General features: G+C 42.8%; 1 protein-coding gene and 1 pseudogene across 9 annotated transcripts in view; both read left to right on the forward strand.

Annotated features, from left to right (window-relative positions):
* The window catches only part of LOC105495139 (DAB adaptor protein 1), a 1,257,833-nt gene that overhangs the window by 207,571 nt on the left and 1,031,257 nt on the right, over positions 1-19,005 (forward strand). The window lies entirely within an intron of this gene.
* LOC139356166 (heterogeneous nuclear ribonucleoprotein A1-like) overlaps positions 1-19,005 on the forward strand; it is a 46,250-nt pseudogene that overhangs the window by 17,322 nt on the left and 9,923 nt on the right.

The raw sequence follows: 19,005 nt of genomic DNA on the forward strand, positions 1-19,005 counted from the left end.
CTTGCTCCTTTCCGCCCATGGATGCCACCGATGCAGCATCGTTAAAGTCTCTCTTCTCCCTGCCATCATATCTAAGTCAGAGTCTCCTAAAGAGCCGGAACAGCGGAGGAAGCTCTTCATTGGAGGGTTGAGCTTTGAAACAACTGATGAGAGCCTGAGGAGCCATTTTGAGCAATGGGGAACGCTCACGGACTGTGTGGTGTTGAGAGATCCAAACACCAAGCGCTCCAGGGGCTTTGGGTTTGTCACATATGCCACTGTGCAGGAGGTGGATGCAGTCATGAATGCCAGGCCACACAAGGTGGATGGAAGAGCTGTGGAAACAAAGAGAGCTGTCTCAGGAGAAGATTCTCAAAGACCAGGTGGCCATTTAACTGTGAAAAAGGTATTTGTTGGTGGCATTAAAGAAGACACTGAAGAACATCACCTAATAGATTATTTTCAACAGTTTGGAAAAATGGAAGTGATTGAAATCATGACTGACCGAGGCAGTGGCAAGAAAAGGGGCTTTGCCTTTGTAACCTTTGACAACCATGACTCCATGGATAAGATTGTCATTCAGAAATACCATACTGTGAATAGCCACAACTGTGAAGTTAGGAAAGCTCTGTCAAAGCAAGAGATGGCTAGTGCTTCCTCCAGCCAAAGAGGCCAAAGAAGTTCTGGAAACTTTGGTGGTGGTCATGGAGGTGGTTTTGGTGGGAATGGCAATTCTGGTCGTGGAGGAAACTTTAGTGGTCATGGTGGCTTTGGTGGCAGCCATGGTGGTGGTGGATATGGTGGCAATGGGGATGGTTATAATGGGTTTGGTGGTGGTTATGGGGGAGGCAGCACTGGTTACTCTGGAGGAAGCAGAGGCTATGGATGTGGTGGACAGAGTTATGGAAACCAGGGCAGTGGCTATGGCGGGAGTGGCAGCTATGACAGCTTTAACAATGGAGGCAGAGGTGGCTTTAGCGGTGGTAGTGGAAGCAATTTTGGAGGTGGCAGAAGCTACAGTGATTTGGGTAATTACAATAGTCAGTTTTCAAATTTTGGACCCATGAAGGGAGGAAATTTTGGAGGCAGAAGCTCTGGCCCCTATGGCAGTGGGGGCCAATACTTTGCCAAACCACAAAACCAAGGTGGCTATGGCGGTTCCAGTAGCAGCAGTAGCTATGGCAGTGGCAGAAGATTTTAATTAGGAAACAAAGCTTAGCAGGAGAGGAGAGCCAGAGAAGTGACATGGAAGCTACAGGTTACAACAGATTTGTGAACTCAGCCAAGCACAGCGGTGGCAGGGCCTAGCTGCTACAAAGAAGACATGTTTTAGGCAAATAATCATGTGTATGGGCAAAAAAACTCGAGGACTATATTTGTGACTAATTGTATAACAGGTTATTTTAGTTTCTGTTCTGTGGAAAGTGTAAAGCATTCCAACAAAGGGTTTTAATGTAGATTGTTTTTTGCACCCATGCTGCTGATTGCTAAATGTAATAGTCTCATCGTGATGCTGAACAAATGCCTTTAAAAAAATAGTTCAGGTTATTTGTTTCCTTTTTCCTTAGATGCCAGATAAACAGTTGTTGACTGGAATTTCAACTGAGGCAGAGAGATGACCTAGTTAAGTTCCTGGCCTGAGAGAGTGTCAGTAGAAGAGCCCATATTTCTCACATGTATGGAATTGCATGAAGATCTTTCATTTATTCTGCTCTGCTGTGATTCAATGTGATTACTTTGACTAGTGAATCGAAGGTGGCTCTTTACCTATAAACAAGCGAATGGGTTAAAAAAATCAAAATTAGTATCTATGCTTTAAATGAGAGGAGTGAAGGGGCTATGATAAAGGTTAGTAGGACACACGGGCTGGTGACTTCATTGTAGCCACACCCCTCATTTGTGGGAGGCCACTCACCTGTACATCCACCAGAGGGCAGCAGCAGCAGCAAAGGCCCACCTCCCCTGTGCCACACTTCACGCCACTCTGTCCAACCACACGTGGCTATTGGGCACCTGAAATGTGGCCAGTGCCACTTGTTGAAATGATAACAGTTTGGATATATTGGATTAAAGAAAATATATTATTGAAATTCATTTCACCTGTTTATTTTTACTTAAACATGGCTAAGTAGCAAATTTAAGGTGACATATGTGGCTTGCATTCATAGCCCATGCTATATTTCTTTTGGGTGAAACTGCTTGACACAATCCATGGCATAATACACAGAATTTCCAAAATAACTAAAGTTTGAATCTCATTTTCAGGCTATGTATATATTACACAAATATCATGTCATGATAAGAATTTGGAAGGATCTTGGAGCTTGTCCTTATTTTACAGCTAAAGAAACTGAGGCTCAAAGAGATGAAGCAACTTTGCCCAAGATCAGACCACCAGTAAGTAGCAGAGCTGGACTTTGGACTTCAGTTTCAAACAAAATCAGTTCTTCTCCACTCAGCGAGTGGCCCAGAAATTATAGGTGTCCGTGGACTTAGAGTGTACCTCTGAGAGCTCCCATCCCTCTATCCCCAGCACCAGTGGCTGGCACATGGCAGGAACTCTGTTCTACAGCATCCAGTCTGTGTGAGATGCTTTGTTTACTGCACCACACAAAGAATACAAAGACAAGTGCTGCTCAGGCTCTGTTCTCTGGAAGCTCATGGCGTAGTAGAGAAGATACCAGATGGACAGTAACCAATTAAAATCATAAAACAATTTCTAGCAAAGTACCTTGAAACTAATATGGAAATGTGTTCAACTTCATTAGGAATTTAAAAAATGCAAATAAAAATAATGATGTGACGTACTTTACTCACATCCTTCCTAGTTTCAGAGGGCCTTAAAGTAGTTCATAATCCTACCTTCAAAAAAAAAAATCAACAGAAAATAAAATCAACAAAAGAAAAGAAGTTCTTCTTTCTGTAAACGTGTTCTGTGGGAGGGACAAGATATCACCCAAGAAAATGAGTTAGATGATATGAACATTTTAATTGCCATGATGTCCTTTGCATCAGTTTGCTTAGCTTTGAGAAAAGAAGTTAGTTACATCCAATTGGATATTTGATGTACACTAGGAAGAATATTTATCTTTATTTAGTTTAAGAAAATTCAAAATTCCCAGGCTTTTCTTGAGTGTCAAAATGGAAAACTTACTTAACAGAAGAAACCAAAACTTATTCTGTCTCCTGGTATCTACCACAGGACTTGACATATAACATGGACTCAACTCAATAAAGCCTTGCTGAATACAGGAAGGTGCCTGCATTTATTCTGTGCCGGTTATGTGCCCATGTACCTTAACAGGCCTGTTTCGATAAATAAGGTCATTTAATAACCTTAATACCCTGAAAATTTTAGTCTCCATTTTCAGATAAATAACAGAAGCGCCAAAAAAAAAAAAAAAAATTGATTATCTTGCCCAAATCCCTAATTACCAGGGAGCAGAGCTGCAATTTGGACCCATAATGTATTTTGTTCCAAAGCTTGCATCTTTATGCTGTGTGAAGGGATAGGAGAATAAAGGGAAAAAAGAGAAGGAACAAAGGGGAAAAAGAAAAAAGAGAGAAAAAGGGAGAGAGAGGAGGCAAGAGAAGGATGGAGATAAAAACAAAGATGCAAGGGAAGAAAGGGGTGAGTGAGTATGGAATTCTACCTCTTTCAGCACATAGTCTAAAAATAAAGATAAAGAGAAGGGTCAAAGCTTTCGTGGAAAAAAATATTCCTGGCAATTTGGAGAGACAGTTTTTAAAACGACAGGTTAGGAATTCATCTACTGTCGAAGGCCTGGCTCTCAGAAGTTCCCCCAGGATGGTTTCTTCTCTTGCCACCTCATTATCGCCGGGAACAATCTGCATGGCCAGTAATGAGAGGATCTTAATGCCGGCAGTCTCAGGGGTGGGTAATGGCTCTGCTCGCGGAGTTGGGGTCACAGGTTCAGGCCTGGATGCTGTGGAGAGAGCTGCGCGGAGCTACAGACCGTCCCCCTGGACTGGCAGTCCATTAGCCCTTACCCCCTCAGCATGGCAGTAATGAGTAGGTGAGGCCCACTCCACAGCCCCTGCCAGCAGGCCTGTCGGAGTGTGGGTGTGGCCTCCCAGTGCCAAGTGCTTCCCGCTGTCAGCCCTGACCAACCTGCTATCCTTTCAGTGCTGTAGGCCAGCCCGCAGGATAGGGTTTGTCAGGATTCGGGATACTCTCAAATTCTGCTCCTAACAACAATGCAATTAACTAGGGAGCCAGATAATTTAAGCTTTATATTCATAAACTATAATATTTATATAGATTCCAATTGTATGTTTTCATCTGTAAGCCCATTCTGTATAGTAGAAAAAAACAGATTTTCTAGTCAGAGTTCTAATCCTAGCATCCCTCTATTAGCTATGTGACCTTGGGCATATTAGCTCATTTCTATGAATCTTGATTTTCTCACATGTCATGAGGAATATTAATAATACCAGCCTTATTGGTTTGTTCAGATTATTATTATAAATTTGTTATTAAAACTAACATTAACTAACATTGAGTACTGTGTGTTGGATTCTGTGATAAGTGCTTTTATACGTATGATTCTGAATCCTCTGAACTCTACATGTAAATACTACTCTTATCTCTAATTGGCAGATGTAGAAACAGGGTAAGACTAAGTTTGTACGTGTCAGAACTGGGATCTGAAGTCTGGTCTCCCTGACAAACTTTGTAACCTTAACCACTATGCTATACTGAAATTATGAATTTAACACCCAGAGTAAAAGCCTGATATGCAGTACATTGTCAATAATTATATTAGTTGTTTCTCCTCTCCTTTTCTCTTTGTCTAATATAACAGGAGACACTCAGAAAACAGAAATCTGTCTAGGTATTTGAAACAGGGAAGATTCAATACAGGAGATGGTTGCATACAAGATGGAAGAGCTAAGAAGTGAAAAGAGAATATTGAGACAAGGTAGAGAGCAGCAATAGGAGGAAGCCACTGTAACCTCCAGGCTAGAGGAATAGGGGAAAAAGGTGGTACCACCAAATCCCAGAGACATAGTCACCTTCAGAAGCTAGAAGCACAGAGGAGCCCTGGAGTAGATGCTACCATTTCTGGAGATGCGATCCCAAACCAGGAAAGCCAAGGGTAAAAATACCCCATCCCTCTTCCCTCCTCCTGGTCTCCAATTTCCCACAGCCTCAAATGAGTAATACATACTCAGAAACTCAAAAAGAAGGAAGCTAAGGAAATGTTTCCCGTAAATTTTTCAAAGACAGACAGAAGGGATCTGAGATTAAATATACAGGTAATTGACACATCTGCAATGTTATAAAGTAGGTAAGTTGTGGTAAGCACAGTGGCTCACGCCTGTAATCCCAGCACTTTGGGAAGCTGAGACGGGCGGATCACGAGGTCAAGAGTTCAAGGCCAGCCTGGCCAACAAGGTGAAACCCCATCTCTACTAAGCATACAAAAATTAGCCAGGTGTAGTGGCGTGTGCCTATAATCCCAGCTACTCGGGAGGTTGAGGCAGGAGAATCGCTTGAACTTGGGAGGCGGAGGTTGCAGTGAGCCAAGATCGTGCCACTGCACTTAAGCCCGGGCGACAGAGCAAGACTCTGTCTTTAAAAAAAAAAAGGTGGGTTGTTATTGTCCTCTCTGTTTGACTCTGTCAAGTATTCATTTCATGGCACAATAGTGATCTCATTTTATAGATGAGAAAAGACCAGACATTAACTACTACTCCCAGAGCCCCAAAGAGGAAGTGAGTATTACTTTTGTGAGATTCACAGAAGGCTTTAGAGTAGGAGTGACTGTGAGGACATCATGGGTCATGGGTGAAGAGAGTTTTGTCAGATGGATCAGATTGAAAAAGCACTGCAAGCAGTGGAAATAGAAGAGGTAAAGGTATCAATCCATATATCGAAGGGTTTGGGCTATACTGTCTTTGAAGTTTCTCCAACTCCAACTTTTTTAAAACTTGAAATTCTGTTAGAAGTGAAAGAAATATATTATCCAAATTGTTTTTTATGGTACCTAAAGGCATTCGTTTTCTAATATGAAATTGTAACACTTGACCCGTTTACGTAGGTTCTGTGATGTACCTTTCATGTTGATAAAGAAATTAGTACATAGATAGAGCTAATGTCACTAACAAGATCGGCTCAAAAGGGACAGAGAATTTTGGTCTCTTATCTGCCTTCTTACTACCTTGTGTTAGCAGTATGGAAAGAGGAGCACAACGGCTATACATTAATATTTTGGTGATTCATTCCTTCTGGAATATATTGTCAGGACATTTGATCTGCATGTATTTCCTTTATACACTCCTTTGTACTAAACTTGATGGATAAACTTTTCTACTGATGTACACACCACATTTCAGCTGTTAGCATGCAACACGTTTGCTCTTAGAATCCTTACCTCTAGCTTCTCCTGGTTCCAATCCATCACCGCAGAGTGTAGTAAGTAGACTGCTCATTTTGAAATGCAAATCTGATTGTTATAATGCCTCCCCCAAGCCTCACTTAAAATCTGTCTGTGGTGTCCCTTGCCTTCAAGATAAATCTAAGCTCCTCTAATACCTTTGCTCCTTCCTAAGTCTCTCAGTACTCCCTGCCTTAAACTCTGAGTTTCAGATTTGTTGAATTACTGACTATGCTATCTTATGCTTCCATGTGAATAGTTTTTGCACATGCTGTTCCCCCTAGAGTATCCTTTCCCAACTTCTGTCCCAAGCAATATCTATTTCTTCCTAAGGGGATTTCACCCTGCCCCCACCTCCCTCCTTTTCCTTTGTGTTTTCAATGCGCCATGAACATATTGCCAGTATGGAACTATTGCTCAGTATGTGTAGTTTTGGCTGTGTACAACCTGCTTGAAAGGCTGGCATATAGTAGAAACTTAATAACTGGCAGCTCTGGGGGTTTGTTGTTGTTACTTTTATTCATTGCTATGTTCCTAGTGTCTAACAGCATCTGATACACAGTAGATATCAAATAAAGGTTTGTTGAATATCCTAAGAGTTGGAGGTTCAAATAGAGAAGTAAAACTAAACAGTTTTAAAGCCTCTATTTATTAAATGTGGTACCATTAAAAGATTGTCTTTAAATCATACCTGCTTCAGAAGGTCCAGTAGGAACTTGCTTCCACAGATACGAAATCCAGTCGTGGTTTTGTCAGAAGTAAGTATACATTAAATAAGCCAGATCCTCTTTGTGCATGGCTATGTGCTTTTATTCATTTCCTTTGCTCTTTAACCCAACAGCCAGCCACCTGAGACAGGGCTCTAGCTTATTAAGCAAAATTATTCCCAGAATGGAGCTGACCCGGCCAGAGACGTTTGATAAGGAAGAGACTTGGCAGATAAGGATGGATATTTGTGGCTTCTACTATTTATGAATCATCCAAAGTCCAAACCACGCAGACACTTAAACTGGGAGGTTAGTGTGGGGGACAAGCCCTTTCTTAGCAGATATGCATGGCCTATCACCCAGCAATCAGGGATTGGCACTATTTTGTGGCTCTGACTCTGGGAGTGGCTAGTTGATCAAAGCATTCTTTCTCAGCCAGCCCTGATGCAGCCTCCTAATCCTTCCTAGTTTAGAGCACACAGGAAGCCAATGCTAATTCTAGCTTGCTAGAGGAATATGAGCTGCCAAGCTCAAGGCATTGTCAAGGAGGCCCTTCCTTGAGGGTGGTGTGGGGTAGTGTTTAAGGACCTGCACTCTGCAGCCAGACTGACATGGAATTTCCACTGTATACTCTTGACACTTGTTAGCTGTATGAGCTTAGGCAGGTTACTATACCCCACAATGTTCTAGGTTCTGCAACTGTAACACAGGGATGGTAATAAGAGGATCCTGGGTGCCAGGGTCTTTAAATGAGAGTATATAGGCATTAATGCTCAGAGTTGTGACTGAAACACAATACACACTGTGTAAGTCTGGCTCTTATGAGACAGCCCACAATCATATGCTGAAGGCCTAGTATATTCCAAGTGTTTTTCTAGATGCTATGTACAGAAACATAGAGATGAAAAGATGTGGCTCCAGCATTCATAATCTCAGCCTAGAAGAGATTAGAGACAAGTAAGCCAATCATTGTGATATAGCGCAATAATCTGACAACTATAATTTGCAGGCTTGCATAAGATTATGTGAGAGCTCAGAGGGCCTGGGTTCCTGGGTCTGCTCAATAGGAAGACATTAAAGGCTTCACAAATGAGGAGACACTGGAACTAACTCTTAAGGAGGAGTGGGGTTTGGAAAAAAGATTAGTAGGAGAGTATATTTCAGATAGGCAGCAATGCACTTGCCAAGATGCAGAGCTAGAGACCAGTGTGGTGTTTAGGGAATTGTAATGTATCCAGGGGGTGATGCATAGGTCTGATGAAGCAGGAACAGGTGAGGTTGAGGAATTCGGCCAAGAGCCAATCCCCAGGGATGCAACTTTTAGGAGGTTGGACATAATTCTGTAGTTAATTAGGACTCTCTGGCAGTTGTGAGATTCAGGAAAAGAAGAGAGAATTGAGGTAGATGCCTTTTGTTGCACGTTGTGCTGTTATGTTTATTTTGAAGAGAAAACATATGAATACATCAGAAACTAAGCTTTCTTGAGATCGACATTAGACTTCAGTTTCTGGACATTCAAATAGGATAGTATGAGCTAATTCTATTTAGACATGTGGTATATTTTTAACTCTATGATTCCTCTGTCCAATGTTCTCAATCCACAGGAAACTCATTTAGCCTGAAGATTCTGAACCAATTACACAGTTTTATAAGGTCAAAATAAAAGTTGGGAGTCATTTTATTTTTATCTGTACTGGTAGAAATTACAGAATCAAACTGCTTTAATGAGAAAAAACACTAGGATGAGAAAAGTGAAAATAGAAGTGTCAGCACCATCAGAGATTTCTGCTGCGTCTTGGATGCCGGCAGATGAGACCAGGGTTGGGCTGTGAAGTCCTTTGACAACCCCGTCTATATCCCTGAACAAGTTGCCAGGGCTTCAAGAGGGATAGACATGAAACACAACATCCTTCCACTCTTATTAAGATTTAATCATGCTTTCAACAGGATTGCAATGTTATTAAATTAGATTTTTTTTTTCTTCCTTAAAAAGGGATTTAACTTTTGCTTTCCTGACATCATAATCAACATGGAACAGATGCAAAGGGGAATTAGGTGACCACTGGTAATATGGACCTATACTTAACATGTAGCATGTGAAGTTATTAAAATGGAAATTAATTCCCTTTATTACTATCATGCCCTATCAATTAATTTGGTTGGAGATGCTTATGAATATGCAATCATTCCTCCCTGCTGCCCACCCCTTATTCTATGTGTGTGGAAAGCACTGGTGAAGCAATAGGTAAAATTTTATATATTTTTTGCTAGTTTTGCTAGCACTCTTCCTCTTCGCTTCCTAACAATAATGGATTAATATTGATAACTAATAGTCATTGAAATTTTCCCATGTGCCAAGCACTTTTGTAAGCACTTCATATTTATTGTTTTATTCAATCTCGACAATAAATTATTAAGATGGGTACTTTTATTATCCCTGTAGAAAGAAGAGAAATATGGGACAGAAAAAGGTGAGGAAATCTTTTCTAGGTGGCCCAGGCATTCTGACCGCTGTATTCTTCACTACTGGGCCACACTGCCTCTTACTGGCTCCAGGTGCAAGGACTTGGGGAGAGGCCAGAGTCTCAGATGTCAAACTCCTATAGGCTGAAAAAGAGTGTGGCAGACCTGGGATGGAACAGAAGGCTCTGAGAGGGGGGCAAGTATTTTAAAATATAGGTTTTGTTATTATTTTGGCATGGCAAGGCCAACAGATCACGAGATGACTCCCATTGAAAAGATAGCTTGTTACACTCACAGACCCCAAGACAAGGTGCCATACCTTGTGAGGGCTGCACACTCAAGGCACCAGGATTGCTCAGGAAGTAGAGGGAAGGCGGGACTCTGAGCAAGATACTTCATTGTGGTGTCTGTAGGAAGGAACAGGTGAGGCAGTTTGGCTGGTTTAGATTGTTTAGCAGGCTCTGGGGAATACAGCCTGTCCCCATTGTCTGGTTCCTGGCTCAGGTGATAGGGGCAGGTGGATAAATGGGCTAGAGTAGATAAAGGAGGTGGTTGGGGATATAGATTCTAGAGAGATTGGTTAGCATTTGAAAGGTGAGCTCCTGAGAGAGTTTTACTATCTCTAGGAATTAGCTAAGCCCGGGAACTGAGTAGCAGTCTGCAGTATCCGCAAGGCCCCAGATGTCAAAGCATCAGAAATACAGAAACTGAAGAGACATAGTTAACAGAGTCGGGGCTTAGTTGGGTTGGTGTTGGGGGGCAGTGTGGGCTGTGGAGGCTCCCTAGGGAAGGCAAGGAGGATGGGACGGCCAGTAAGAAATTAAGACCCGAATGTACATATGATGGTCTCCATTGCGGGGTGGGGAATTGGAGACACTGAAATTAAGCTTTGAAGTAAGTATCTTTGGTCTTTTGATATTATTCATAGCATATATTTAACTTTCTACATGTATTAAGCTTTGCGGGGAAGGGTGTTATGACTTATCATTGCAGCTGGCATTGCTTCCTTGAGAGCAGGGACCTTCCTTTGTGTTAATCAACCTTGCACTACCCTGAAGATCCAATGTGAGGCTTGCTCTCCCAGAATGGAAGGGCTCTGTTTCACGTGCAGTTTTAAAATCCTGGCCCCAATAACACCCCATCAGGACAGTTCTCTCTTTAAGTGGCAGTTGCATGGTGTGGATTTGGTAAAAAAAAAAAAAAAAAAAAAAAGGAGCTTATTAAACCCAGGTGAGAGAAAGCCCTGGTGAAGAACCACGGTCATGGCTGAGTGCTCAGTTGGTAACCGCTGATTCACAAGTGGTTCCTTTTCTCTTTCCTTTAAAAAAGGCAAGAGAAATTATGAGACTTGAATCAAGATAGTACTACAGGTTTGTTTTCTAATCAAGTACCTAGCTAACAAGGTGATCTGTACGTGGTGTGGAGGCTGTTTAGTCGCCAATCCAGAACCAAAGAGTCAAGCTGAATACCTTCCACTCTTCCATCCCCACATCCAATCCATTATCAAGTTTTCTCCTTTCCAACCAAAATGTGTCCTAGAATGCCCATACTCAACTCCCTCCACCTAAGTCTGGGAAGCCACATCAATTGTCTCCTATACTTTTACAGGAATCTTTTCATGGGTCTCCTCATTTTGGTTTTTGCCCCCTCTAATTCATTTTCCATAAGAGGGCCATATATTCATTTTAAAATGTAAACGATATCAAGTCAGTCTTCTGGTTAATGGTTTTTTATAGTGTATTAGTTAGGGTAGGCTAACTACTGTAGCAAAGGGACCCCAAAATTTATAATGGCTCATACACAATAGTTATGACTTGAATTAGTGAGTAGATCAACAGGGCTGCCTCTCACTAAGGAGTCATTCAGGGCCATTAACACCTAGTTTAAAAACCATCCCAAGTCAGATTTCCCGGAAGCCGACCCTGAAACTGAGACTGATACAAACGTGATCTATTAGGAAGCTTTCCCAGGAAAAACTGCACAGAAGTACAGAGTGGGGTGAGGAAAGGAAGGAAGGTAAGCAAGGGTATGGTACTAACCAAAGCCCCACAGAGGTACCTTTAGCCTAATCCCATAAGGCAGCACTCCCCAACGTCTTTTGACACCAGGGGCTGGTTTTGTGGAAGACAGTATTTCCATGGAGCAGGGTGGGATGAAAGTGTTCCACCTCAGATCAATCTCAATCAGGCATCAGATTCTTGTAAGGAGCATGTAGCCTAGATTCCTCACATGCACAGTTCACAATGGAGTTCCCACTCCTGTAAGAATCGAATTCCACTGCTGATCTAACAGGAGGCAGAGCTCAGGTGGTAATGCTCAGCTGCCACTCATCTCCTGCTGTGCAGCCCAGTTCCTAACTGGCCACAGACTAGTATCCATCCACAGTCTGGGGGTTGGGGACCCCTGCCATAAGGGAAGATCTGGAGACAGCATAGACCCCACATCAGAGCTATCCTCATCAGAAAAAGGGAGTAAGAACATTTAAGCTCATGCCTGCCATGCATTGGTTAAGGTCTGCTTCTAAGGAGAAATACCTTCCTAGGTAGCAATCTGTGTGTGCAGGCAAAGGGGGTTCTGATACCCTGAGGGCATTCCGATGATAAGGGGATGCAGGCACTAGCCTTTAGGGGAGAGAGAACACCTGGAGTCAGTGTGCAGGAAAATGATAGAGGTCTAAGGGAAGATGGGAGGAGTACTGACAGCAACAGCTACACAAAGGCATCCTAGGGTCTTCATTCTAGTGGGAAGGAGCAGGCAAGGGAAGCTTAAATGGGCCATGCTCAGAATCATATTCCATTGACTAGAAGTCAACTAATAATTGATCCCTTAACCAATGCAAGGCAGGCACATGGCCATATAAAACTGCAAGAGAAGTTGGGAAATGTAGTCCATCTGTGTATCTAGGGAGATGAAGAGAATCTAGGCTTCTTGCCACAAATAGCCTCTTTCAATACTTGAATAAAAATCCAACCTCCCTATAGGGACCTCCATGTCTCCGCATGTCTGGCCTCTACCTACCTCTCCATCTCTGTCGCCTGCTGCTCCCTCTCTACCTCTGCCTCCACTGTCACCATATTTTAGCTGTACTCATATACTGTTTTATCATATGTCAGGCTTTATAACCACAGACTCTTGAAAAAAATTAATAGAAGCCTGAAGGCCTAGAATTGCAATACTACTGTTATGATGATAAAAGTATGAATTTGACTTTTGAATAAAGGCCTTTGGTGGATTGTGATAAAGTAGATAATGAAACAACTGGTCCCATTTAGTGGAGACTATAAGAACCAGAACTTAGCCTCCAATAAGCTCACAGAAAGAGGAGAGCTAGACCTCCCTGTGGGCAGCCCAAAGTGGCAGGGCACGCTCAACCAGCTGTATCATTGCTGCTCCAAGTGCAGAACCCACAGGCCCTGGGCTCTCCATTATTACCAGCTACCAGCATGACCTTGGGCAAGTTGTTAACCTAGATGTGCCTCAGTTTCATCATCTATAAAGGAGGGCTAATAATTGTTCCACATTCATGGAGTCATTGTGAAGAGCAAATGAATTAATACAATAGAAAGAGCTTAGAACAGTCCCTGGCACAGACTAAGTACTTTAGTAAATGCTATTATTACTGTTAGGGGAACTGCAGGCTTCACAGACAACTTCCTACCCCGATTTCCTGACAATCTCACTTACCATGCTGTCCTTGTTAGCAACCTTTTTTTCCCTCATTGCTACAGCCCCACCCCAGGCTAAGGGGGGTTTGGAGACAACCAATTAAATCAAGCTCCTATTTAACATCAACCATATACAGATGTGCATCTTCCTGATCATGAGACACAATTTGAAGTCAAAGATCCAAAGGTCTATCTGTAAGGAGCCCTTCAAACTGAGATAGTGAAAGTACCTTATCTCAGGTTTTTCCCAAAGCTGCAGTTTTCCTTAGGCTCCTGGAGAATAGACCTCAAGTCTCCCCATAGGCCAGGGGCTGTTTACAACTTGCTTTGCTTTTATCCCACCAGTCCTGAGCTGATGCTGCCTTTGATTATACATCTCACAACTCCAGGGGGCACCATTCTCTTAGACTACATAGTCTCCAATGATGGCCCTGAACCATACACTATCTTGCTATCTCAGTGTTTCACGTGAAGTACGCATGTTTTAGGTTAATAAACAATTTGGATATGAATTCTGACTCATTTGCATTTGTGTGACATTGTGTAAATTACCTATCCTCTTTGGGCCTCAGTTTCCTCATCTGAAATGGGATGGTAATATCCATTCCACGTACTCGGTGTTGTAAGGACTATAATGAAGTACAGGTTTGAAAAACCTAGCTAACTGCCTGACGACATCTTAGTCCCCTGGAGTTTGGTTGTCCATTGCTGTGTAACAAATTGCCCTAACAGTTAGTGGCTTTACAGCAGGAAACTGTTTATCTTCCTGTAATTCTTCAATTAAGGGAGGGCCCATTGAGCATAGCTCTTATTGTTCCAGGTGGTGGTGTTTGGGGTAGCTCACCTGGGGTTGGAGGATCTAAAATAGCTTCTTTTCCTTGGTTGGCACTGCAGCTGGGGTGGCAGGAACTACTAGGTGTTGGCTGGGCTTGCTGTCTCTGCCTCTCTGTCACTCACTGTAGTATTTCACCTCCAGCGGCTCATTTCTCTCCACATGGACTTTCTCTTCAGCAGGGTGATCAGAATTCTTAACATGGTGTCTCAGAGCTCCCAAGAGAACAAAACTAAATTCCACCAAGGTCTTAAGATCTAGACCGGGCCTTCACAGGGTGTTACTTCTGCTACATTCCATTGGTCAAAACAAGACTACACGTTCGAGGGGAAGAGAAGTAGACTTTCCCACTTGAGAGGAGAAGCAGCATGCATGTACATGGATGGAAGGAATCGTTGGTGGCCATTTTGCAGATAATCCATCATACTCAGTAAGTGAAAGCCTTGGTTTTCATTCTTTTTGGATTTTATAAGGGGGAAGAGGGTAGGTGGCTGCAAAACCAAATTGACTTTTAACTAAAAAGCCCTAAGTATCAGGAAGACTCAGATCAGTGAGACAGATTAATGCCTATTGCATTTCTCCTTTGGGATGGGAAGAAATCATTTCTGGGCTAACTGCTACTAGAACTATAACCTGGAAATATTTGATCCTTTTTTGTTTGTTTTCTTTCTGATTTTCCAATTCGAACTCACCTTCTACAAGATCTGGCAGACTGGAACCAGAAAGTCACCGATACTCAGAGAAACATCCATATTAGTTATCTATTGTTGCATAGCAAGTTACTCCAAAACTTTATGGCTTAAAGTGATAACATTTCGTATCTCACAATTTCTGTAAGTCAGGAATCTGGAGTGAACTTACCTGGATCCTCTGCCTCAGGCTGCAATATTGGTCGGGGCTGCAGTTATCCCACAGTTTGACTGGGGCAGAATCCCCTTTCAAGATTCCTCAGTTGTTTTTGGGAGAGTTCCACTCCTGGCAGGCATTTGGACTGAGAGCTCGGTTCCTTTGGTTGTTGACTAGAGGTTGCCCTCAGTTCTTTAGCACAAAGACCTCTTCATAGGGGCAGTTCAAATATGGTAACTAGTTTTATCAGAGCGAGCAAGCAAGCAAGAGAGCCAGAGAGTGAGAGAGTGACTGCTAGCGAAACAGAAGTCATACACTCTTTTGCAACTAACAAAATAATAATTGCTGAAGCAACATCCTATCATTTTTGCTGTATTCTATTTATTAGAAGCAAGTCACTACAATCAAGGGTAGGCAGATTATATCAGAACACAAATACCAGGTGGCAAGATCACTGGTGGCCATTCTGGAATTACAACTCTCACCACTCCTTTCAGCAAATTTAGAATCCTCAAATTTCACTTCATCCCTGGATATCATAGCACTATGCATGGGTTATAATCAGGGTGACTATGTGTCCTAGTGTAACTGGAATAGGTGCAATTTAGATAACCTAAAAAAAGATTATTCTAAGTGTAGAGGAACCATGCCTTGTATATAAAAAATATCAGCAGAGGCCAGGCGCGGTGGCTCACGCCTGTAATCCCAGCACTTTGGGAGGCCGAGGTGGGTGGATCATAAGGTCAGGAGATAGAGACCATCCTGGCCAACATGGTGAAACCCTGTCTCTACTAAATATACAAAAAATTAGCCGGGCAAGGTGGCGGGCGCCTGTAGTCCCAGCTACTTGGGAGGCTGAGGCAGGAGAATGGTGTGAACCTGGGAGGCGGAGCTTGCAGTGAGCCCAGATCGCGCTACTGCACTCCAGTCTGGGCGACAGAGCGAAATTCCGTCTCACGAAAAAAATAAAAAATAAAAAAAATCAGCAGAAATTTTGTTCATATTCTTAAGGTAGAATAGTTTGCTTAGGAAAATTTAGTATCACTCTTAATTAATCTACTCAACAAATATTTATACAGTACTTTCTAAATGCTGGAGCTGTCAAGTACAGTAAAAATAGCATCACTGCCCTTGAAGAAGTCAGATGAGAACTTGAACACTGGCAGTATTGTGTCGGAAATGTTGTGAGAGGGAAACACAAAGTATCATGAAATCTGAGATGGTGGCCCTTTGAGTTTTGAAGGATGCATAGGAATTTGCTGGATGAAGAATGTTTTAGTCAGTTTCCCAATAGGAAACAGCACATTCAAAACAGGATAAATGATGGAAGATTTATTTCCACAGATGAGGGCATAAGGAAACCATAAGGAACCGTGAAGTTGTATGGTGCTTATCTGTTAGCAGCCAGGCTGGTATCAGATAACTGGTATGAAAGGAGACTGAATTGATTACAATCTGGACAGTGAGAGTCCTGTAGTGAAGGGCTCCATGAGACAGAAGGACCTTCTGTAGAGGAGTACAGCCAGCTTGTGCAAACTTTGTAGGAAAGACTTGAACAAATACTCTGACTTCACTGTCCACTTTCTCTTTAATCCCCTGACAAATCCATTTGGAAAGAAGAGGACCTGGGAACCCACATTATATCCCATTCAGAACAACCTCCAGGAGCACAGGGCAGAATGGAGAAGGGTGAAGTTGGTTCTGGAGAGACAAATAAAGCTATACAACCCAAAGGCACCAGGTACACCCATTCCAGAGAAAGGGACCAGAGTGAATTCAGGGATATGTGAAATGTCCTGATGACTTTGGACTGACAAATGTGACATAAAACAGGAGAAAGATCAGATCAGGAAGAGGGAGCTGAGGGCAGAGAAGTGGGCAGGGGCCAGACTGTGAGAGGCTCCCTGGGTCTTTGGTAAAATTGTCCTATCGATCCTGCCAGTTTATGCCCTCCATGCCAGGTTGTGCTAAAGAGCTTGGATTCCACCCTGAAGGTAGTGTGGACACAAAGATAACTTTTTAGCTAGGCCTGTGCATTGTGGGCCAAGTGGCTACACAGTGAAGGGTGGATTGGGAGGGGCATGGTTTAGAGTCCAGCTCTGCCTACTGCCTTAGGACTTTGCACCTTAACCTCTCTGGATCCTAATTTCCTGGTTGGTGAAACACAGATGGCAACTCCTGCTGGCTGGCATGGGGATTAGATGGGATAGACATTTATAAAATGCCAAACACTTGACATACATGTGGGGTTATTTGTACACAGATCAACAATTGCTTTTGATGGGGAATTACAAAACTTTAGGCACTTCCCACCCAAATGCCAGGCATTGTGCTTGAATGCTTCACATTTGATATTTCATTCAATCCATGCAACAGCTTTTGAGATAGCTGTTATCTCTATTTACACAACAGGAAACAAAGGCTTATTTTTATTACCTATTATGTGCCATACACTGTGCCTGAGGAATATGAAGGTGAGTAAGATGTGGGGTCCTGGCCCTTAAGAAATCCTATTTATGGATGCTAAGGTCATTTAGATTGGTGCTCCTCAAATTATAATGTGCATATGCATCGCTCACCTGGCATCTTGTTAAAAAGCAGATTCCAACTCACTAGCACTAGGGTCTGGCTGGAGGTTCTGCATTCCTAGCCCTCTCCCAGATGATGCTGATACTGCTTGTGCATAGACCACACTTTGAGAAGCAGAGTTTAGAAGATCAGATTAAACACACGCACGCGCGAGCGCGCACGCGCACATACACACACCCACCCCCCCACACACACACCCGTTTCTATCAGTAGTTGCAGCTGTGAAAAAATGAAGCAAAGGGAAGATTTTTTTTTTTACAACAATTTCAACTTTAAGAAATGGGGGTGTAGAAGGGAAACACCGTGCACCTGAGTATTTGGCTGAATAGCAGTTACTAAGGCAGGGCTTTCTGCTCCAGAGTCTAAACCTTCCTCAGCTCAGTTTGGGCTGAGCAGGATATCGTTTTTCTGCCCCTTGGATATATCCCATTATGAGCTTTGATCAAAGCAAACCTTTCCCTTTGAGGCTTAGGGCACATGTTAATGGCTTTGTTATTCACATGTATCTGCATATATTTGCAAAGCAATTCAGCTTCCTCTGAGAGGGAGGAGGCATACAGGGGCTGGGGGCTGAGCCCAGGGTTTAAGCATTTGTGTAATAGTTGGTCCTCAGCATCTCAAAGGAAATCTGGCAGCTGAGAGATGAAGCCATCCTGATAATGGAAGAAACTAAGAGCTGAGTTTCCAGTGCTTCTCTGGTTGAGCGTTCATGCCTGTTCACTGAAGATTCTTATCATTTCATGTCCTGCCTCTCTTTTTTCCCATCCATTTTACCTATTGCTGCCCAAGCATCTTCTTAAAGATTTCTCTGAATAGATCACTTTCCCACTCAAAGCCTTTCCACAGTTCTCCATTATCTACTGAAGACAGCAAATCTTAACATTCAAAACTCTCTCCACATAACCCGGTCCCAGTGCATTACTTCAGCCTTGCCTCTGTGCTTCCATTCAGCCTCCCTGCTTCCCTTCCATCCACATGCTCTGGCCAAATTGAAGCTTTTTTTGGTTCTGTAAGCCATATACATTTTCACATTCAGGACTTAACTCATGTTATTAGCACATGTGTCAGTTTATGATACCCTCTCTCCACTTTGTTCACTCATGCCCAAATTCTGCTCAACCTTCAAAACCCAGCTCAAAATCCCCCTCCATCCAGGAAGACATCTTTGAACTTCCTACCTGGAGAAGTTCTTCCTGCTTAGGAACTCCCTTAGCATTTTATCCACACCTTTCTTATTGCATAAAGTCCTTCATTTGTTTATGTATTAGGACCATCACCGGTTATTGCATGTCTTGAAGGCCGTCCATGCCTAGTCATAGAGTATATAGAGTAAGTGGTTCATACCTTTTTGAATGATTGTATGTATGAATGAAAGACTGATGTCTGCTGACCTGTGACTGTGGGGCAGCCTATTTCCCTACGTGTTCACTCTTTCAATACGTTTTTATTGAGCTCCTGCTCTCTTGCAGGCACAAGGTTCTGGCAGTACAAAGGTGAATAGAGGAAAACCCTGGCCCGCCCCA

This window comes from Macaca nemestrina, chromosome 1 (genome assembly GCF_043159975.1).
Source record: "Macaca nemestrina isolate mMacNem1 chromosome 1, mMacNem.hap1, whole genome shotgun sequence".
NCBI classification, from domain to species: Eukaryota; Metazoa; Chordata; class Mammalia; order Primates; family Cercopithecidae; genus Macaca; species Macaca nemestrina.